Raw genomic sequence first — 24,063 nt, forward strand, 5'->3', positions numbered from 1 at the left:
CACACACACACACACACACACACACACACACACACACACACACACACACACACACACACACACACACACACACACACACCAAAAAAATTAAATAAAATAAAAATAATAAAATAAATAAATAAAAAGAAAAAGTTGTACTAACCAACAAATATGAATGTTTAACCACATGATGGCAGCAACGCACCAGCTAACGTTCAATTTCGCAAGCTCATTTCAATCTGCACTGCAGTAACAGGAAGCACAATATCAGCTGTCTTTAAACTACACCATCTTAATCAAGATTTAAATATGCTTGCTGTTGCTTCTTTCTTTCATTGTGAATCCGAGCATGCAAAATTATGCCACACAGAAGGAGAACTGTGTTATACAATCCATTTTTAGAGAACAGATCTGTTGGACGAGTTGATTGATTGCAGCACCCTGTGAAAAGTGGATCACATCTCGGTGGTTCAGCACAGATGTGCCTCATCACAAAATGAATTCATATGTTCACGGCTGTGATATAATAAGGGGTAAGTGATAGAAGCTGAGGAGCGAGATTATTGTGTCTTGGACGCTGGCTGTTTTGAAATTTAACACAGAGGTGGTTTGTGTTGTGTTTCGACTGGATTTGCATCTCAACTGGAAAGTTGATGGAATCAGATTTAATATATTGGATTAAAAGAAGATGCAATTGCAAACAACGCCTTGCATTTTCCCCCAAGTTCATAATGAGTGAACTGTAAATGCGATGCTTCACGTGAATCTTTAAAGATGTTATGCTGGTTAAAGCAATGTTTTTATCTTATTTTAACCTTTAACATTGAAGATATTTGAAACTATTTAGGCCAATTGTTCAACCAAAAATGAAATGTACTAATTTACACTACCTTAATCAAGCCATCCTCTATATGACTTTTGTTTCCCCTGTCAGACAAACACAATAGTATTTATTTATCCTAGCCAGTCCATGCGATATGATAATGTTAAATGGTGCCTTTTATTTTAATCTGCTTAATATACTGTATATATGTATACATATATATATATTTCATTTATATGCACTGTTACCTTCAAAATGGAGGGTTTCTTTTAAATGTGCTACAATTTTTATTTCAAAAGACATATCCCTATTTTCCCTTTATGATCCAATTTTTTCAGGCCGATTTGTAAATTTTATTTTTTTTCCAGTTACTTACCTACTGTGTGTGGAGTCACATGACCCCAATCTGTTAGCCACACTTTGCAGCCACATCTGATCTCTGGCTAAGTAGGATGGACCCATTCTTGAGCCTTACTTTGCACTTCATTGACAATGATTTGAAGCTGCGCTGAGATGCATAGAGACGCCATATTTTATATTACGTTAAAATGATTATTTACATTAAAATATTTATTTACAGATGATGCAAGAAATGCACTGTTAAAAATATTATTTATAGCATAAAAAATATGTTATGTTGCTTAGAAGAGATGCTGTTTATTTTTTACTTTTAATATGAAAAACACTGAAAATAATTTTTGTTTCCAAAAGTGCAAGTTATTTATTAGTTGGTTTTAGGCAAAGTGTGTTTAAATTTTTAGTTGTTTAACATTAATGTTCAATAAATAATCATAGATAGTAGATAAAGATTTTGGTTTTAGGCCAAATCGCCCAGCCCTAATATATACATTTATATGTATTTACATATGTATTATATAATCTTTGGATCAAATACCAAAACACAAATTACTGCCTTAATGAGGTGTTTCTAATACAGCATCTATAAGTGGGACAGTAAATTTGATGTTCTTGCATCTGGCTGTCTTTATCAGTCTCACATTATTTTGTTTCTTTTTCTGAAAGTCTTGATAACACCATTGTTTTTCTTCTTTTAATATTTGAGCAAATAGGATTGTAAGAAGAAAATTGTTGTACTCTCCCATTCACTGCGGTCTGAGTTTACCCAATTATGGTTGCTTCTGGTGCCAAGAAACCTGAAGTTATGATGCAAGAGTTTATTCTTCTGTGGTCTGAAAAAGAAAGACCAGCACCAGAATGAGTAAATGTTCATTCTGTTCATTTTAAATGTCTTTCCACTGCTGGAAACAAACCAAAAATATTGATGAGTCATCCTGCACTTGTGGCTGTGTCTACAATTTTGTCCAATCAAATGTTCCCAATAAAAATGTCCCTCGCGCTATTGTAATACAGCCTGCCTAACTAACATGATTCACTGCTGGCATGTGCTGTATACTGTTTATTAACTCTAAACAACACACCGTTTAGTCCCAATGTCCTGTCCTGTCCTAATATGTCAACGCAGGAAAGATAGCTGCTGCTTTCATCTGCTCTTTAAAGCAAATGTGTCAGCAGACTCAGCACGGCCTTGTCAAAAGGCCCTGTATGAGGCCCGTTCCATTGTTTGAAAACCACAGTGCTTTTCTGTGGATGAATAAAGAAATGCCATTTGAAATTTGCCCTTCATTAGCATGTTAGCGGAGCACTCTGGGAAATCACAGCTCATTTTGCTCCCTCACTCTTTATGTAAACCTTGGCAGCTGTTTGATCGCTTGTGTTTGAAAGGAAATCTTACATCACCGTGACTGGTCTCCTTTTGTACAATATTAGCAGCGCAGGGATGCCAACATAGCAACAGGTCAAAGGAATTAGCAAAGCCTAGCAGATAATGATCTAACAGAAGAGCAGGAGGTTCAAACCAAGCAAGAGTTGATCTATGAACCACTGAACCCTCGAAGCAGGGCACTTAACCTCAAGATGCTCCCAGTCCCTGTAATCAGTCAGAGTGTCAGAGTTTCAGAGTGTGAACATGCTGTCCCTAAAGGTAGTAATAACTTTTATTTATTTTACATTTTATAGTTACTCAAATTTTATGTACTTTGAGTAATTTGTAAAAAAAAATAATAATAATAATTTTAGGAAACCTCACTAAATAAATATTATAAAAATATTGTACTCTTACTCCACTAAATATCATAAATGACCTGTAGACACCATCATGTGAAAACAGTTTTCAGTTCAAATGAACAAATGGCATTAAACAATTGATTTGTGACTTGGACAGATTGGTTCTCTAAACTTGATTCAAATGATGCATTCAGAGTAAAGGTCTTTGCTGATTTTTGTATGTTTTTATTTTGAATTTGCATCCTAAATATTCATCAAATTCAAACTAGAGCTGTATGATAAATCGAGAAAAGATCGCTATCTCGATTCGACCCCCTAGATGATCTTAATCCAGCATTTTTACGATTCTGCCAATCATATTTTCAAGTTCAGGAGAGAAGCAAAGGTGGATGCACGAGTCTTCTCATTGTTTCACACATGTTGATCAGCGACATGGACACATTTAAATAATGTTAAAAGAGTCACATACTGTATTTATAAGGTATAATTCACCTTAAAATGTCATTTTTGTCTTCATTTAATGATGTATTTGTGGCCGGAAAATCACACGTTACATAAGCTGCTGACTGTGAGCTGTTACCACAGAGAGGGTGCTCTATTGCATAGACTGTGAAGTAAAAAGTGAAAGGAAGGAAGGAAGGAAGGAAGGACGGACGGACAGAGAAACACAGTTCTGACTGAATTGTATTATGTTGCCTGACACTATGTACACATTATGTACAGTTGCTTTGAACCGCCAAAGCACCCTTGTCCCCCCTCCCGTCTCCCCCACGGCCCGAACTCACATTATATTCGGGCCTAGGCACGCTTACATTATCGATGCTGTGCTGTTCAGTGTTCAGTAGAGAAGTGCTCTCGCTCCGCACACTGAGATTTCTCTAGTTATATTGTTTTAATCGTTTGTTATGCATTGACACACAGTCAAATATTTCGCCGAACAAATCCACCACTTTTGACGCTCATAAACAGTCATAAAGTCCTCGTGCTGCAGGAATTAGGAGGTTTGCTGAAGGTGCAGCTGGGGTGCAGTGAGGAGTTTGTGTCTTTGATAAACTACGACAGTTTGTGTTCATTAAACGGTAAAAATGATTAATAAATCCATATGAAACAGTCCCTTAAAAGTCATGTCTCGCTTTCAGTTTCGGGCTTAGGCGCGTTTTGCACTCGCACAAGCATATTGCGCCAAAGCCCGAACGGTGCTCAGGCACACCTCTTTCAACCAGGCTAGGGCCGGCCAAGTGAACCGTGAGTCTGATTCAGCGCACTCACACTTCTCAAACAATCCAGGAAATGGGCCTGGGCACGGTTCGGATAGCATAGTGTGAGTAGGGCCTTAAATGAAAAGTAACCCGAGTCAATTTATTGACCTAAATAGCCGGGTCCATCACGTTTTAGGGTCTTCTTGAAACATTTCTCTTGTTTTTGTGAGAAATGCAGCGCATTTTCGTAAAAGGTTTGCGTTTTAAGAAAATGCAGTGCGTTTTAAGAAAATGTATCAGCATTGTGAGAATTTGCAGCATGTGTGCTCTCAAACAGATGAAGATCTTTTGTCAATTTGCTGGCGTTTTTTGTAATTCCATGTGTTTTCTTAAATTGCAGCATGTTAAGCTCTCTGCTACCGCAAATAATCTAATCTAATTTGATCCAGTTTTTATGGCAATACAATGTAAAAGTGACTGACACAACAGGAGATCAAATGTTTTTTTTTTGTTTTTTTTTAATAAGCAAAAGAACTAGAGTCTTAAGCCAAATGATTCAGTCACCGCGGTGACTGAAAGCTCTGCACAAGACTTTTGGCCAGCGGAGAAATTAAAAAGGTTGTGCCCAACTGAGTCTGGTTCTCTCAAGGTTTTTTTTCTTCACTCTCCTATCAGGTGAAGTTTTTTTTCCCTCTCCGCTGTCGCCACTGGCTCGCATGGTTCAGGATTGGTAGAGCTAGGCATCGATAAATTTTGCTCTTCAGTGTTTGAACTCTCAGTAATGATTTTAAATCACACTGAACTGAGCTAAACTGAACTGAACTGAAACACTAAAAACTGAACTACACTGTTCCAGTTACTATGACCATTTATGTGAAGCTGCTTTGACACAATCTACATTATAAAAGCGCTATACAAATAAAGCTGAATTGAATTGAATTGATTCAAATGATTTGTTCAGAGTGAGTCTACATTTCTTGACTCAATTCAAATGATATTCTAAGTGAATCTTCAATGTATACAGACTGATTCAAAATGAGTCAAAAATGAGAGATCCTCTCAACTTGTGAGTGTGTGACAGAACATAGGTTCAAAAAAGTTTTTTTTTTCCTTTCAGAATTTTAAGTTACTCAACATTTTTTCCCCCTAGAGTAGTATTGTATTAATGTGGCTTGACTTGTGGGCTTCATTAACTGTTTAATGCAGAAATGCCTAAGCTAAGGCCTGTGGGCCAAAGTTGGCCCTTTGTAACCTTTGATTTGGCCCACCATCCCATCAGAGAAAGAGTATGAATGATGGGCAGGGTTGGGATGAATGATTTTAACAGAGATTGTTATTTCTAGTTTAAAATAATCTTTTTATTTATTTATTTTTTTATTGCTGAGCTAAAAAGGCCAACTGAAATGAAGTGTTTCACTTAAATGTTAATTGTAAATGGATAAATAAATATTTTGTAAAAATGTACACACTGTCACTCAGCAGATAAAGGACAATGCAGACATCTGCGAGCAAAATCAAGGAAAAAACCAGCCTAACTCTATTCTGTTATGAATGAGATTGTGTTTTCTGTAATAAGTTCATTATAAAAACATAAAAAAATTGATTACAGAATTAGTTTTCTAGTTATTTTTAAATATTATTAAATAAATTAGGAAGTACCCATGGCAGCTTTATTTAACTTCGGTCCACTCACTTCTGGTTTGTTTTTTAGCCCCTAAAAAAATTTTGCACCCCTGGTTTAAAGTAATGTTAGTAGCTGTTATTGTCTTTTACGAATCATTCACTAATTCATACTAATTAATTTATTAACTACAGATGTAGATGCACAGTCATCTTGCTCACAAAAGTTCAGAGACTGGCTTTCACTAATGAGCCATCTATGTGTACAGTATATAGTATCTATGGTTGAGAAGCCCATTTATCTTCAGCTACGCTGCTTGACGCCATCCAAAGTCTGGTTTAGTCTCATCCTCAGAGGTATAGCTTTCAATTTTTCGCTTTCCTGCAAAGAGTTTTTCAAAAGGTTTAAATGAAAAGGTAATGAGATCATCTCAAAAGGAGTCTCAAAACCAGTGGGACCAGAAATTTCATCTCAATTTTCATTGATATCGTTGAAATCACATTCTGTTGGTTTTAAATGATGAAGCATTTAATTGCTTGAGAAACTAGAGAGGTGTTTATTTGGGAAATGTAATTTGATAAGAACCGTTCCAGCTGCTTCCCGTTTGCAAACCTCCTCTTACGAATCTTTGTTATAACATTACCGGATTGATAATACGCATAAATTCATTTGGATAAGAACATCTGGGCTGCTGATGGAGTGGGAAATGTGCTAATCGGACTTTGGCGGATGCATGCTACTTCATTTTTGTGAAGCTTTTGCCTGTAAGGCTGGTGTTTATAATGGATTTTGAGACACTCAGTGGACTCAAGGTTAAAAACGGAAGCAAAGGAAAAGTCAAGAAGGAACAGAAGTTCTTTCCATTTACTACTGCAAAGTGTGAAAGCTCTTTCTGAAGGCACTTCCCTTGTGTCTGTTGAGAGACTGCCATTCAGTGCTAACTGAGGGTTGTGTTCAAGGGCTGTGAATGAAACCGCGGCTGAGGGTTTCTGACTAAAGGTTCAGGTGAAGCTCAGTAGGGGCTGCGAGTCTCCGGCGCTCATATTGGAGCTGAAAAGGCCAAGTGCAGAGGAGTTTTGAGAAGAAATTGGCTTTTTGTAAGGATTTGTCTTTATTGTATGTTGGCATTGAATTCTATTTTGTACATCTGTGCTGTGAGGGTCATTTGAGTAGATTGTATCTGATTTCAGTGACTCATTAGTCTACCTGCTGCTGAAAAAACAAGATGATATACTGTTTCACATATGAAGTTAAAAGGTGTCTTTAAGATCAGATATGTTCATACCACCAACTAGCAATAAACAATCATTTAAAGGGCACCTATGATGAAAATCTTGTTTTGATAAGTGTTTGAACAGAACTATGTGTAGGTATAGTGTGTCCACAGTCATATTGGGGTGATATGAAGACAATAAGGGTCTTTATTGAAATATCCTGACATTAAAATAGGATCTAAATCCTTTCCATTTTGAGGCCCACCGCAACGTGACGTAGGACTGTAATTTCTCCGCCTACCGAATTGATTGCCAGCTTCCTATTAACATGTTTCCATAGTAACGTGTAATCAAAACAAGAAGACAGGATGTGCACAAAACAACTAAAAAGATCTGTTCAGCTCTCTGTGATCATCAATCATCTTCAAATTTAATTAAGAATGAGTTTTACAAATTTAAAACGTTTTTAAAACAGTGCATGTTTATAATGAATTACAGTGATTTACCGTCTTTATCACCACAGCCGCATGTCAGGACAATTATAAAAAAAGAAGCTTCAGTCCCAGTTTGTGGTTGTTAAATCAGGTTAGTTTAGCACATTAGCATAATGGATATCCATAGAGCAGTGGATATTAACGTGCATCTTGTCACATTTGAGTACAAAAAAATGTAAATGCATGCACGCACACGCTGTATGTGCCCGTGCGTGATTTTTGTAATGACATCGTGTGTGTATGACTCATAGTTGCAACTCCACATCAAATAATCATTAGTAAAGTTCTTACTGCAGCATTTCTCCCAAACGTTACGTGAGATCTGCTTCCTTCATGTCTGTCACTGTGCTGTTTATCTGATGCAGCCGAGGCGGAGATTGAGGCACATGGGAACGGTGGGCGGGTAGAGCTAGCAATAAAGGCACAGGCAACAAAAACAGCTACATTGTGTTCAGAGCAGAAAATCTAAATATTCTGAAAGGTATAATAAATAATCTGATGGGTGTTTTGAGCTAAGACTTTACAGACACATTCTGGAGAGAAAAAAGACTCTTCTGTAATCCTGAGAATGGTAAAATGGGTGCCCTGAAATGTTCATTTTCAAATGTAATCAAAGATTGTTTTATGAATGAACAAAATAAAAGCATCTACTGTATTGTTAATCGCTAAACATCAGCCTGCACTTTGATTTGTACTAGTCATTTTGTCTGACAGTTGCATGTGTTTGAGTAAGATGAGTGTGATATTGATCTGTTGGTTTTGGGTACAGTAGTTACTTTTTTTTGCTGGATTGCTAATTCTTTAGGAATGGTGTAAATGTTACTCTATTACCCCCTCTTTTGGCTGCCCATCCAATTCAGAATGTGTTGCCAGATATAGCTGACTTTTTCTAGCCCAAAAGCTGTCCAAAAGCTGTACAGCTTTTTTTTTTTACCATACAGCAACCAACACCAGTAGTCACAGAACCACAACATAACCAGATCACATTGAAACACTGCCCCCTCTCACCCACACACTGCACCTATTGTTGTATAGATTACACTACCTATATGTTTAACTTTTGAAATGGGGTATAAATTTGTCCCATTTGGCATTTTAAATTCTTTTGAACATAATTAGGTGCTGCTTGACAATCAGACAACACTTCTGTGCTTGTTCTTGCTGTCAATTGCAGGAAAAAAAGATTGCTTAAAGTGCTTTAATAAACCGCTGAGTTTAACTGCAGGCAGATTTTGATACAACTTTCCTTCACCTCCTCTTGCGGCTGGGCCCAGGTGGTTTGTGCTATGCACTGGCCACTACTAACTGAATGGAGTAGGGGCACATAAAGTGCATTTAAAATTTACGTTTCAAAACCGCCCACAATTTTGTAACCCACCTATGCCCTTTTTTACCTGCAAAATAAATTTAAAAACCGGCTAATTGGTTGGGAAACCGCCCAATTTGGCAACTCTATTCAGAATTGATTTTTAAAGTGCTTTTACTTGTATATATCCTTTCATGAGCCCCAAAAGAACTCTCTGAGCTGTGCCATTTTTACACTCCTGTAAGATCTCTTCAATCAAGTGATCAAAATCTTTTAGTTCCCTAATCCAGACTGAGACGTAGTGGGACAGAGCATTCTCTGTGGCAGGTCCACAGTTATGGAACATTTGCCCCTTAAGATCAGAATGGCTCCATCACTATCCGTTTTTTAATTACTCCTAAAACGTACCTGTCCAGCTTGGCCTCTTAATATTATTTTAATAGTCTTTTCAATTTCTTCAATTTGTTTTATTTATTTGTTAAGTCGCTTCATTTGGTTTATTTTCAGTTTATATAATCTGTCTCTTTGTTTTACTCTGTCCTATTCTAGCACTTTGATCAGTCTTGTGGTTTTTTTTTTTTTAAATGTGGTTTATAAATAAATGAACTTTAACTTGAACTATATGCATTTTTCAAGCTTGCATTGATTGGTTGTTTCATACACAGTTAAAGTCAGAATTATTAGCCCCTCTTTGATTTTTTTTTACTTTTATTAATATTTCCCAAATGATGTTTAACAGAGCAAGGAAATTTCCACAGTATGTCAGATAATATTTTTTTCTTCTGGAGAAAGTCTTATTTTTGTTTTATTTCGGCTAGAATGAAACAAGTTTTTAATAAAAAAAGGTTCAAATTATTAGCCCCTTTAAGCTATATATATATTTTCGATTGTCTACAGAACAAACCATCTTTATACAATAACTTGCCTAATTATCCCAAACTGCCAAGTTAACCTAATTAACCTGGTCAAGCCTTTAAATATAGAAGTGCCTTAAAATATATCTAGTAAAATATTAATTTAATGTAATATTTACTGTCATCATGGCAAAGATAAAATAAATCTGTTATTAGAAATAAGTTATTAAAATTATTGTTGTATTCTGTTAAACAGAAATTGGGGGAAAAATAAACGGGGGCTAATAATTCAGGGGGGCTAATAATTCTGATCTCAACTGTGTGTATATATATATATGTGTGTGTGTATGTATATATATATGTTTATATATTTTATATATATATATATATATATATATATATATATATATATATATATATATATATATATATATTATTTATTTATTTATTTATTTATTTTTGTGACTATTTTCCAGTTGCAATATACCCTTATGGCTAATTAAGGCACATTAAAAATGTATGTACTATTAATGTGCATGTCAAATAACTGGAAAAAAAGAATACACTTAAATTTGACTGTACAATATGTACATTTAGAATATATAAGCTACCTAAGAAAAAGCTTAAAAATAAATGTTCACATTAATATAGTGATGTAGTGACCTTGGTTTTACCCCTACACATAAATATTCATGTTAACATTCATTCATCCTTCACTTCTGACTTGCAGCAGGTGAGGAGACTGTTCTCATGGGCAGACAAACAGATGCGCTGAGAGGCATGTGTAACACAGAGAGAGGCTCACAACAAGTTATCCACAGCTCCAGGACAAAAATCATTTTCAACGAGTGGGCACAATCCCTTTAAAATGCCTTTCAACAATGCTTGATAACAGGTCTCATAGCGTGCACAGCTGGTAAGTGCCATAATGTTTTTTTTTTCGTGATGTTTTTTAAAGGCATATATAACATATAGCCTCAAATCTTTTTGAAAACACACTTGTTGGGGCTTGAGTGGTCTTGAAGGGATAGTTCACCCACAGATTTTTAAAATTTCTGGTAATATACTTATCCCCACACCGTCCAAGATGTGTGGAATTTCTTTTATCAGCAGCTGAAACTATGGTTCATTATGGAGTCATTGTGTGGTGCTATGGAATAGTTATTTTTTCCTTTGTTGCCAGCTTTAGCCAAGTGCAGTTAAAATGTTTGTGTCTGGCACCACGTTGTTTAAACAGATAATGCATTGACACCCATTTGTGTTCCCTTGGCTTTAAAAATAATTATCCTAAAATAATTTACATGTTTTTGTTTTTAGGCACATTGCAACAGTGTTACTTTTTTGTAGAGTAATAGCAATTTATTAGCATTTGGGGTTTTGTTATCCAGATCTGGCAACCCAGACTTAGAGCTTTCACATCTGTGGTTTGTTTCATTTGGTCCAGACCAAAGGCAATAATTGATACATTGCAGCTTTTTTTTGGCCATTTTTGGGTCCTTTTCTCCGAACATTGATGGGTTTGGTCCGAACCAGTTGAAAAGACCCAAAATGCAGTCAACTGACAAAATCCACATCATTCACACACAGCCAGATGTTATTGAATGTATTTCCTAAATTGCTTCTCAATTGGTTAGAATTAACATGTGGGAAAATGCCAATGGAACACCCAAAAGTAAACAAACTGGCAGAGACAAAATGTCGCTTATTACTATTGAGCTACGTCTGCGCAGGCTGATTTTATCTCTATTTATAGTATACTATATAGTTTTGTATACATCACTTTAGACAAACTGTACATTATACATAACATAACTCTACAAAAATATATAACAATGTTTAAATGCAGGAGGAGGCGTGCATTAATTTTGCTAAACTTCGAAACGGCCATCTTCCGGAAATATTAGCAACGATCCATAAGGTAATGCTTTTCCCTGTCTGTTAAAAGTTGAAGATAAAGCGCTGTCAACAAATATATTTCCTCCACACCCCAAAAGATGGGACAGCGGATCTGACTCTGGCAGCTAGATTAGTCCAAAAAGTGTTAGAATGCGTACCGAGACCACCTTCAAGGAGGTCTCTATGTTTTTTTGGTCTGTTTTTGATGTGCAATTGCTACATTCACACTTGCCCAAATGAACGGCATCTAGAGGGAAAACGAACTCAAGTCTGATTCAACCAAACTAAATAAGGCAGGTGTGAAAACCCCCTTAATACCCTGATGTTGAACGGTTACAATAGAATTGGTTTAACCATACAGATTTAAAGGGATAGAAGCAAAGTATGTTTTGCTTTTGCTTTTTGTGTGAAGAGTTCAGATGCAAAAGCCTCTAAACAAAAATGAGATAATGACATTGAGTGAATGCTTTAGGCACGTAGTACATGTTCAACAAATTTATTTGCCTCAAATCATCTGAATCCCAGGGTCAGCTCATTCAGGAATAAATTTGTTGACAAAAGTCGCTAAACGTCACTTTGACAGCAAAAGATGCAATATCCTGAGAACCAATCAGAAGGCGTGAATCGAATCATATGTTTTCAATATAACGGTGCGCTGATAAGCTTTTATTAGGAGAGTGTTTTATTCTGCTTTCGATTTCGATAAACAAAATAATGGAGTTTAATGAACTGCATGCGCTTGTGAATGGCAAATGAAAACATGCCTTACTTTAAAATTCTGTGCATTATAAGAAAAGGAAAACACTGTACAGACGGAAATGTAACAATTATCCACAAAGTGTTTTTGCGCAGCGATACTACTTTGAGTCTGATTTACTATACATTAAACAGCAACTGCGTTTACGAAATGTTTTACACTACATTATTTGATTCTAAGAGGCTTAGTTTACAATGTTTACGTTGCTTTACTCAAATTAAATCTCAATCCCGAATATCAGAAATGACAACAGATTGTTGAGATTTAATTAATGTCAATTTTAATGTTTTTGATTAATGCTCATTCAATTTCCTTCTGCTTTTTCCCTGGTTTATCACAGTGGAATGAACCGCCACTTACTTGACATATTTATGCATTTTTAATTTTAGTTGGTTTGTGTAATGTGTTTCATGTTTGGTAAAAGAATTTCTAATCACGTCTTTAGTGATTTTCAACTAATTACACTGTCTTGTCCCAATAGGTGGATTTAGAGTTTTTTTGCAAAAAAAAAGCACTAGTGGATTTAGCTGGTTTTGCTCTACCCTGTTAAAAAACAACCTTGATCTACCCTGTTAAAAAACAAAGAATTGTCTAGAGTGACATTTTTGAAGATAAGTTATTTTATTTGCTAGCTAATAAACTTATCATTACATATAAAACTAAACCTCTGAACTTAATCTGAACCTGATAGAAAATGCTAATTTCCAAGAAAAGAGGTAAGATGGATTTAAAGGGTTTTTCATCTGAACTCTTTATGTTGATAACACAAATCAAATTCTTCCAGGCCTCTGACAGAACTACCGAGATTGAGGGGTCAAAGTGGAAATTGTTAGTGGTCAACTGTAGATGGACGTTATACAAATTTGTTTGAAACCTACAGTATGTCGGAAAAAGCATAATTAGGGCACTACAGACTGTAATTCAGATTACTATTTAGTATGCCATTAGTCTTGACTGACATTATATTGAAAGTAACCTTTTTTTTTTTGGCAAAGTGAAAAAAAGATTGCAGTAATGAGACCTAAAATAAGCAGGTTCAGCTGAGAACAAATGTATTGTTAGCTGGGACCATGTGTGCCACTCTGTGGGAGTGGGCAGGTGTGGAATGAGATTCACAGTACCTGAAAAAATTAGTCTGCACAGACCTTTATGCTGCTGTGAAAAAGTACACCAGAGAAATACATATGATGTCATTTAAAAATTTGAAGACCTTTAAGCATTTTTTTTATGTACAGATACAAATTGTAACCTGGAAATTCATTGTATGAATGCAAACTACAACCCAGGTTCATCGACAATATATGCAGTAGCCTACACTTTTCAGAGAGCATTTTGATGCATATGACAAATCCACTAGAGTTCACTGTCTACATTTTTGCCAATTTGAAATGTCTTTGATATACACATCCACAAAAAGACGAGGCATGTCATGAGATCACCTACATGTAGACTGGGACATAATATGGGTGGAAAAACTTAAAGTTAAAGAACATAAGGTTATCAATATAAAATGTCCAGCACATGGTTGGGCTTCGTGGACGTTCATGCAAGTCATTGACAGATTAATTAATTTTTTTTTTTTTAATAGCTTATCCCTATTTCCCAATTGTTTTCCAGTCTTTCAAGCAGATGTATTTCAGTTTTTTGCAAGTTTGTTTTGTGCATCTGCTTTTTATTATTTTATTTATAAATTCAGAAAAAAGAGTAATATAGTGTCCAGAAAAATTTACAAAACTAATGTTAAACACACAACAAAATGGAAATTTGATGTATAGCAATATTGGGCACATACAATTATGTCTTGTATGCAATGTATATGTCAAAATATTGCAAAAATTGGTCTGTTTTGGTTTTCATGGGTTCTCCTAGTCATTGGATGGGAAACACTATACTAAATAAAACATATGAAGCAGTTGAGTAGCTACAATAGAACTGAATTACTCACTTAGACAGGCCCAACCAACCTTTATTTGGTAGTGTATTAGATGGTGTCCTCATTACTGCAGGAACGTGACAAATGAAGAAGAATATCATCCACTTCCACCTATTTACAAAAGTTTGGCAATCAGGTCAGGGGGCAGGAGACAGTGAGAAAACAGCTCCTCTGTTGTGTACTCCAGGGCTGAGTGAGGAAACAGGCCCTAAGTGATCTAAATGAGGAACTGCTACAGCACAGCTGTTGCTCCATTAAAAAGTCTCCTAAAGGAGCTTCACAAGGGGCTCCTGCGGAAAAGCAAACCAGCACCATGCCAGAGGACCTGAAGTTTTCACAAGAAAATGCTTTGCTACTAAATAACGAAATATAGCAGTCACAACAGCTCATGAAGTTATTATCCCCTGTCGCATGTTGCCAAGAGCTTCTAAATGTGATGCAACGTTGTACTTTTATTAGCATAAATGCACACTATATTTGAGGTATAGTACTCCAGTGTGTTGTTCTAAGTCTCACTTTTAACTCGTTAAAAAATCATTTAACACTAACAAGTAGTAACCCTACTTTTGTTTTTCAGTTTTGTGTGTGTGTGTGTGTGTGTGTGTGTGTGTGTGTGTGTGTGTGTGTGTGTGTGTGTGTGTGTGTGTGTGTGTGTGTGTGTGTGTGTGTGTGTGTGTGTGTGTGTGTGTGTGTGTGTGTGTGTGTGTGTGTGTTTGAACTCTTATCATTGTCAATTTTATTTATATAGCACAATTAATCAAAACCAGAGGTTGACCAATGTGCTGCACAATACACATCACAACTAAGAAAAACATAAAATTATAGCTAAAACGGACAATTTTTATTGGTAATGCCAAATCAAAGAGGAACGTTTTTAACCTACTGTAGATTTAAAAACAGATATAGATAAAATAGATCTAATACAAACGGGCAGAGCATTCCACAATGTAGGACCAGCTACTGTGAAGGCATGGTTACCTCTGCATTTCAGCCTCGACTTGGGGATACATAACAATCTCTGGTTAGATGACCAAAGAGGCTGACCAGGCTGATGCTCAATCAACATGTTTGACAGATAAGAAGGTGCCAGGCCATCTAGAGATTTAAAAACCAAGAGAAGAATTCTAAAAGTGACTTGATAGTACACAGAAAACCAGTGCAAAGAGCGTAAAACTGGTGTAATCTGGTCATGTTTCTTGGTACCAGTTAAAAGCCTTGCAGCAGCATTTTGAATTAAGTGTGAACAGGATAAGGTTTTCTCACTTATCTCTTTTCTAAAGGACTATTATTTTGCTATCCATACACAGAAGACTGAGGGACTCAAATGCAACTAAGGTTCAAACATTTACTGAAGGTCCAGAATAAGAAACAATGCAATTAGAGTGAAAAAAATAAAATCTTTTTTTTTTTTTTTTATTCAGAAAATCATGATTGTTTCTTCAAGGACTGCCCAGAATGAAGTTACAGAAAATAATAACATCCCAATGAAGATACATTATTTTTAATATATTATGTTCTTAAACCTTTAAAAGTAATCAAAATAAAAATTGGCATGCTTTCAGATGTTTAAATTAAATTACAACACAATACAGGCATTTTCCAATTTTTAATTTGCGAAATACAGTAGTTTTCAGTTACCAAAAATAAAAACATTTATCATTTTTGACAAACTGCAATTTTCTGTGGGACTATATATGTTTGAACTATTATTTATTTAGTTGAACTTAAAGGTTGGAGTATTTGCCCTTTTTTGAATGATTCTAACCCTAACTAAACATTCCACTAATACTCCTAAGAAGCTTTAATTTTTTACCTGAGAAAGATTGTTTTTGCTAAAAAGCACATACAGATACTGCCTTCAAATTAAGTATGTGGTACCTCCAAACACCTACTTTTTGTTTCAGATTTTGCACAGTTATGAATCCTCAAAATACCACCCCTGTTGGCAGCTCTCTAAACTTTGCAACCGAGCACATTTAGTTTTGTGACACCTGAACCTAAAAAGTATCTTAAAGGAACACTAAGTGCTTTTAATCAATACCTTTATGTAATTCGCTGTTAGTTTGTTATTTTAAACCACACAATAAGGCCAGCTAATACATACAAAAGCCATTAGCCTTGACCAAACATCAAAAGAAGGATTACAGCTCAGTTCGGGATTGGTTTGTTTGTCAGCTAATTTAAAAAAGGCCCATGGCCTATATTGAAAATTGGCAACCTGTCAAAGTTAACCAGACCTGATCTATGAAGCGAACAACAGGAGGCATGCTGTCCTTAACATGCCAATCACGGCAGTTACAGGCAGAACCTGATCACAGTACAGTACGTCAATACGCTCTGAAAGCAAAGGCGAGTCAAGGTATAGAATAAAGAGAAAGAAAGCACACTATTTCTGTCAGAAAGCTCTTTTGTGAGCACATATCAGCCATTGAGGACACAAAGAAAGCTCTGGTACCTTGTGATCCTTTAGAATTATGCACTTTTCTCTGTTATGCAATTTTTTGTCACAATGCACTATAAAGCCGAAACACGATCTTCTAGAAAATGTGAATACATGGCAAGGAGTACTAGGAGGTAATGTCCCACTAATGTTCCTAAAATGCATGCTTAGGTTGAAGATATATTTGCTATGACTCACACTTTTTGTTGCGTAGCAGCCCAGGCCAATTAGGTGTGGACATTATGTGTGACAAATGCATTGACTATCTAAAGGCCGAAGACAATGATTCACAGCGATCAGTCACAGGACAAGAATGCCAAGTGATTGTTCGCCCTGGCCAGCAGCGGTCTTTGGCACAGACCAGACTCCAAAAATGCAATTGGCTCCAGGAATGAATATCATCCACTTTGATTCTGCCACAAGCAGGGCCACTTTCAAAACCCCTCACCTCTTGAAAGAAAGTATTCTTTGAGTAATTGGATTCGTAAATACCTTTTTTTTTTCTTTCTCCTGCCCCTCATCATGATGACTTTGGTCATTGCCGCAGATCAACCGCAATAGCAGTAGACCCTTGCTTATTTGAGGATTGTGTTTCGAGATGATGAGCCAAACGCAGTCTTTGGGATTGCCTTGGCTGAGACTTGACCTTCCACCATAGGACTGCTGGCAAGCCGAGATGAGTTTTCTTTCCAATCACACAAACCATTTTCCTTTGAGGAAAAAGACTTTAAAATTTGTACTTCATCCCTTTTATGTGTAAAAGAACTCAGATCTCCTAGCACAGCAACTTTTCATTGGGTAATGTAGGTAAACTGCAATAAAATGTACAGGTTATTGTGCACACTTCCTTGTATGACTTACTTTCGTTTCTTTGACACAAAAGAAGAGGTTTCACTGAAGGTTTACAGTGAAAGTAGATGGGGCCTGAGAACTATAAATGTACAGCTTTTTCAGTAATGTTTAAAACAAGACTGGATGCCTTTGATGTTTATCAAATGGAAAATTAGCTTTATTTTTCTATTAAAACATTTTTCAATTTCTTAGTAAGGCCCAATTCCGTTTTTATCCCTGTTCCTCAACAGTACCACAACACTTTTTTCTTGCCCCTTGAGGAATGTATGGTTGGTATATGTGAAAATATTCCCCATTGAAATAAGCAAATTTTCCAACACCATACCACTTCTTTATATATGATATGAGTAAAGCTAAGTGCTTTTTTACTTACCTCATTAGGTAATTATCCTTATACATTGATACCACACATGCAGTAAACAATAAAGCCACATTCTCTGCCTGATTCAACTATATTTCTGACATGGTGGACTGCCAAGTCACCGAGCATCAGACATGTAAATATGATGTTGAACTATTTATTTTCTTTGCAGCTTAGTTCCTTTATTAATCAGGGGTCGCCACAGCAGAATGAACCGCCAACTTATCCAGCAAATGTTTTACGCAGCGGATGCCCTTCCAGCCACAACCAAACACCGGGAAACACCCATACATTCTTGCATTCACACACATACACTACAGGCAATTTAGTTTGTCCAATTCGCTTAAACCGCATGTCTTTGGACTGTAGGGAGGACTCTAACTCCATACAGTGCTAACCACTTAGCCACCGTGTCGCCATGAGTAATTTCTTACATCTAATTTTTATGTTTATATGAATTATGTATTTAACCCATCCAGAATAAAGACTGTTCATCACCCCTTGTAATTTTTTTAACAGTACCACTGTTTAATCAGATTTTATCAGTATAAAACTGAAGCTGCGGAACAATTTTCACCATTCCCTGCAGTTCTATGCTGTTTCTGCAAGAGACTGCTTGTGTTGATTTGTTCTTTTAACACAATCAACTCTTTGTGGACTACTGTTGCTAACGAAGATAAAGCATGTGTTAATTATAGGGAATGGGTTTTGAGACCTCTCGCCTACCCACGTAATGATATTTACTGTCAAAGTTTCACAGGGGAACTAACAGTATGTTGACAGCAGCGTCAAAACAACTGAATAGGATGTTGCATTACTGCAGCCCAGTTGGTGAGTAGAGGTGTTCAAGAGATTTAGTCTGCTGTCTGGCTGTGTCTGTCTTTGAATTTGTGTGTTAGCACGCAGAGAGCTCTGCATTCCCTCTGGGACTGAATGCCTTTAATAGGGTTTACCCTAGACTAAGACAACCAGATTGGGAGCGATGTGGCACCTCAGGGGTAAACAGCAAACCAGAGAAGAGAGAGATTTTGCAAATGAGCAAGGCTAGCCTTTTTCGCGAGTAGAATCATATGTCCATTAAGCACCACTGGCCTTAGATGTTTTCTCAATTACCCCCAATGATTGCTTCATCCGCACTTCTTATGTTAAGCAGACGTCCTCTGCGGCCAAGTATGTCTGTTCAATAGTAAACACAATTTTGGCTGTAAAGTTTGATTTAATGTTTCCCTGCAGCACAGGGCCAATAAAGGCTTTCCTAAAGTGAATATGAAATGCAGTTTCAAATCTATTTTTCTTGTCCTATGTTGCCTGTCAGGGATGTTGAAGTTTTTCCCAACATCACCGGCCATAGGCTTTGGATTTGCACTGTGGGGGTTATTGGAGCACCCAGAGAAAAAACATGCCAACATGTAGACTCCACAGAGGAAGGTGGTTTAACTTTGACTCAATCAGGAACCTCTAGTAGTGAAGTGATAGTTCTACTCACTGGGCCATTTTGAGGTAAAGTATGTTTATAAATCTGTATAACTTACTTTCATCTGAAAATGTTGTTGGTATTACAGCAACTGCTTTTGGCCTGGTTCAGGTCTTATCTATCGTAATAAATTTGTATCAGTTAATGAAGAGGCATCATACAAATCAAAAGTATACTTTGGGGTACCACAAGGCTCAGTTTTTGCTCCCTTACTTTTACAATGTATTTGCTACCTCTAGGCGATATCATTAAAAAACATGGAGTTAACTTCGCTTGTTATGCTGGTGATAGACAACTTTAAATCTCCTTTCCACCTGATAATTTGTATGAATTTACGAAATTGACAGATTGTATAGCTTATATAAAAAAATGGATGACTAATAACTTCTTATTATTAAATTCAGATAAAACTGAGGTCTTGCTTATTGGACCCAAAACCTCACACACAAAAACCTAGAACACTGTCTAACCCTTGATGGATTCTTAGTTTAGTCCTCATCTTCAGTCAAAAATCTGCAGGTGATTTTTGAGAGCCTTTTGAAGGCCAGTTTTCAAGCATCTGTAAAACTGCCTTTTTTCATTTTAAAAATGTTGCCAAACTTCAAAATGTGCTATCAATGTCTGATTTTATTAAATCTATTAAATTTAGCAAAAAAATACATTTTATTGTCTACCTACAAAGCCCTGAGCTGCTTAGCTCCCCAGTATTTGAGGGAGTTCCTGGTGTATTATAGCAGGGGTTCCCAAACTTTTCAGCCCGCGACCCCCAAAATGACAATGCCAGTGACTTGTGAGCCCCAATATTTTCTGAGGTGGTTATAAATACAGAAACTTTGCATGCAATGGTGCACACACGCCAATAGAACCAAGTCTTTTCTTTATTGAATTTTTTATTAATTTTTTAATGTATGTGAGTGCTGTTAATATGCCAGAAATTTTAACGTGATGTTATAAAATCAAACTGCTGCATCTGACGCTATTGCTGTGTCTTTAATATAATGTAATTATACATTATATTAATGTGTATATATATATACATTAATATATATATCCCTCGCCCCCCCAACCCCCACTTTGAGAACCACTGTATTATAGCTCCTCATGTCCACAATGCTCAATGAATTCTGGATAAATGATTATTCCCAGAATATCAAAACCAACTGTAGGTGGCAGATCTTTCTCATATCTGGCACCTAAACTTTGGAACAACCTTCCTAGCACAGTTCAGGAGGCATACACACTCTGTCAGTTTAAAACTAGATTAAAGACACATCTCTTTGTATTAGCATACACAAAACACAAATGCTTTTAAAATACAAATACTCTAAAGGATTGTTAGTTTGCATTATTTAGGGCACCTGGAGCCGGGAGCACTTCCCAAAAGACATTATAATTTGAACGGCATCTGCGCTTAAATGTTATTATTCCCGAGGTTTCCATAATCCTGGACAAGGCCGTATTCTAATCAGTTGCTGTAGTGATCATGGAGGAGTGGAGAGCATGAGACTGATTCCTGTATCTGATGAGTCTTTGCATTGATCCTGAAGGACTAGACTTCAGCGCCTAGACTGCAGCTCTGCACAAGAGGTTTGGCCACAGGAAAAATGGTTGTGCCCAACTGAGCCTGGTTTCTCTTGAGTTTTTTTCCCTTCACTTTCATCAATTGGTGAAGTTTGTTCCTCGCAGCTGTCGCCACAGGCTTGCATTGTTTGGGATTTGTGCAGCTGCAGATTGATGGATTTGCTCTTCAGTGTTTGGACTTTCAGCAGTGAAAGTTAAACCACGCTGAACTTAAACTCTGAAAACTGAACTGACAGTAAATAAAAATTTATTATAATCCTCTATGTTAAGCTGCTTTGACACAATCTACATTGTAAAAGCGCTATAGAAATAAAAATGAATTAAATTGGTATACAAAAGCAGTTATAATGCATGAATTAATGGATTCCAATTTCTGTTTGGGTGGTATGGTGGCTCAGTGGTTAGTACTCAAAGCAAGGTCACTGGCTCGAGTCCTGGGTGCTCCAGTTTCTCTTATAGTTCAAAGATATGCGGTATATAGATATAGTGTATGAGTGTGTGTGTGTGTGTGTGTGTGTGTGTGTGTGTGTGTGAGAGAGAAAATGAGTGTATGGGTGTTTCCCAGCACTGGGGGTTAGTGTTTTCTTAGTGCTGGGTTGAGAAATGAAACATATGCCTTAGTAATTGGAGGTTCATTCCACTATGATGACCCCTGATAAGTCAGTTGTACAGGTTTGGAAAGACATAAGAGGGAGTAAATGATGACAAAATATTCATATCTGGGTGGACTATCCCGTTAATGCGTCAGTACCAGACTGTGTACTTGGACTTCACATAACACTGACTCACTGATGCAGCTGGCTTATTTTGACAGATACTCTACTGGCAGGAACCAACCTAGATGTTGGCATTTGATTGGATGTCCTCTAAGAGTCAGTTAACATGTGAGTGTTTAGCGGGCTGCTGAATATCACATCTGGTGCTATCGAGGAGTCGACCCACTGAGGCTTTTGGATTATACTCCACTAAAGAGGGTCATGGGCAGTGCACACATACACACACACACACACACAAAGGCCTTCATTCTCAAGATCTTTGGATCGAAGGCCAGGCAGCGTGGCATCAATTTTCAGGAGGGTCAGGTTCAGACTAGAGTGTGTCGGAGACCTGCAGGACTGCCGAAGAAGCCTTTCTCTGACCCAGACGCACCTCTACGCAATTCCCCCGATCTCCAGGCCCCTAAACGGATTAACTCCACAGCTGGCTCGGGAAACAGTCTCGCCACCATCTCTCGATCACACCCCTCCCTCTCTCTTCATTCTATCCATCCCGCGCACCGTCCTTTTTTGTCCCACCCACCCTTCCTCTTCCTCTGCCCTGTGACATGCCAGCCCGGTGAGGGATTTACTTGCAATTTCATTTTCTCCTCATCTCACCTCACCTCTCCCATTTCCCCAGTCCCTCCTTCCGACAGAATTCTCTTCTAGTCAGCTAGTGACTCATATTTTCTCTCTCCTCTGTTTATATTCCCCCTCCCACATGTCTCCTAGCATGGCATTCTCCATAAGGAAGAGTACAGGAGGTGGTACCTTTAGGGAAATCATTGCTTATTCATTTTTTTTTTTTAAATGGGAGGGCTCACTGTGTGTTTGCTCCCATCGGAGCACAGGGTGCAGAACGCCATTTTCCCATTCACCCTCAGAAGGCTGTTTGACATGTCTAAAGATACTAACACTAATCCCTGGTTACATGTCAGACTTGGAATCAGATATTTCATGAGGACCATTTACAGTTGCAACAGATGTGGCCTTTTGTGTATAATAGCCCATTTTCACTGAGTGGTATGGTATGGGTGGGTACAGGTCACATTTACCCAGACATTCTCGCTCGAGGAAATGTCAAAGTAAAGCTGTACGGTTCGTTCACATATCATATGAAAAGCACTTCTCACAAAACACACATAAATACTTGTGTATAAATGTTCATTACTAACCTTTCTATGAATAGGACTTGATTAAAACTGCAGATTGATGATGAATCAGTGCGAAATAGTCTACTGTAACGTCTGCAATTATATAAGACAAGTAAATAAATGTAACATATATGAGCACATATAGACACAGTCTCCGATATGTTAGCAATTACAGACAAACTACACACAGCATACATGAAGTCCTTATTTGGGTTCAAAAACAACACGCAACTTATAACCCAGTTAGTGCAAACCTCTCTGTATGTTTAATCTTCACCAGCACTTGTAACATCTTGTTAGAAAGTAATTTCACCATTCCTAGTTCATAATAGTCCAAAAGGTGGTGGTGATGATAGTTAAACGTGGCAGTTTGTTCATGTTTTAGGTTGCTTGCACTTCAATAATCACACGCACATTATTATCATCTGCTCAAGTAGTTCATTATTTCAAAAATAAATGTGCAGTGAGCACAAGTGAAACTGCTTGCGCTTTAGACGGCCTTGTTAAAAAACTACAGGGCACAGAGTAGATTGTGCTCTTCTTCATGGTTTTGTGGCTGTTCATCAAGACGATAAAGAGTGGTTTGAGCTTGGGTAAGTATTATATGTACGTATTATTACAGTGTAATGTCTCAGCTGAGTATGTGAAAGTGGCGCTTCCTTTGTTTTCATTTTCCTGACTTGTTGTACGAGTCAGTGGCGTATCTCTGTAAGCCAATAGTGTTTAGCTGTGCATCTTGCTCCGGTACGGTTTTCTTTTTGGTACCTTTTGTTAGTTGAAACGGTCATAAAACGGTACCGAATCGTACCGTACCGTACCACTAAGTGGAAATGGGCCATAATATCTTCAAACTACATGAAGTGCCTTATGAAAAAAATTTGCTTCAGAGATTCTCTAATTGGTCACCATAAAACTTTCATTCTCATACTAGTCAGTTCACCTCTAATGACCTTTCTTAGCTATCTGCCTGAAAGTTCATCCCTCTTCTGCTGTTGAACCAATTAGATTAAAGTAAGTTACCTGTGCTAATCCATGTGCTGGACCAGAATGATGTTGCAGGAGTAACAGCATCCACCTCCAAAATATTGGCTTTAAAGAACATTTCAGTGGTGCTCGTTGATGCAGAATTCATCATCAGAGTATGACAGTTGTGTTGAAACCTCTCTAAAGCGATTACACATTGCCTCCTCTTTGCTACACCTGTAGTTCAAATTTGGAATTAAATTCTGAATGGCACACACTTGATATTTGACCCTTAGATCTGGTTCCTCTTGAATTTACA

The 24,063-nt window shown here is 37.1% G+C and overlaps 1 protein-coding gene across 19 annotated transcripts in view; it reads left to right on the forward strand.

The window, feature by feature from the left end:
• Positions 1 to 210: 210 nt before the first annotated feature.
• Positions 211 to 24,063, forward strand: part of LOC147835040 (uncharacterized) — a 143,686-nt gene continuing 119,833 nt past the window's right edge. For 17 of the 19 annotated variants that reach the window (XR_015500966.1, XR_015500963.1, XR_015500962.1 and 14 more), the window contains exons 1-2: positions 211 to 512; positions 10,306 to 10,491. The gene's annotated coding sequence lies outside the window, so the exon portion shown is untranslated. Of the gene's footprint in view, positions 513 to 10,305; positions 13,998 to 21,683; positions 23,834 to 24,063 lie in introns of those variants that run through there. The other 2 variants (XR_015500969.1, XR_015500971.1) reach the window with 2 other exon arrangements.

This window comes from Danio rerio, chromosome 10, assembly GCF_052040795.2.
Source record: "Danio rerio strain M-AB ecotype USA chromosome 10, GRCz13ab, whole genome shotgun sequence".
Lineage (NCBI taxonomy): Eukaryota > Metazoa > Chordata > Actinopteri > Cypriniformes > Danionidae > Danio > Danio rerio.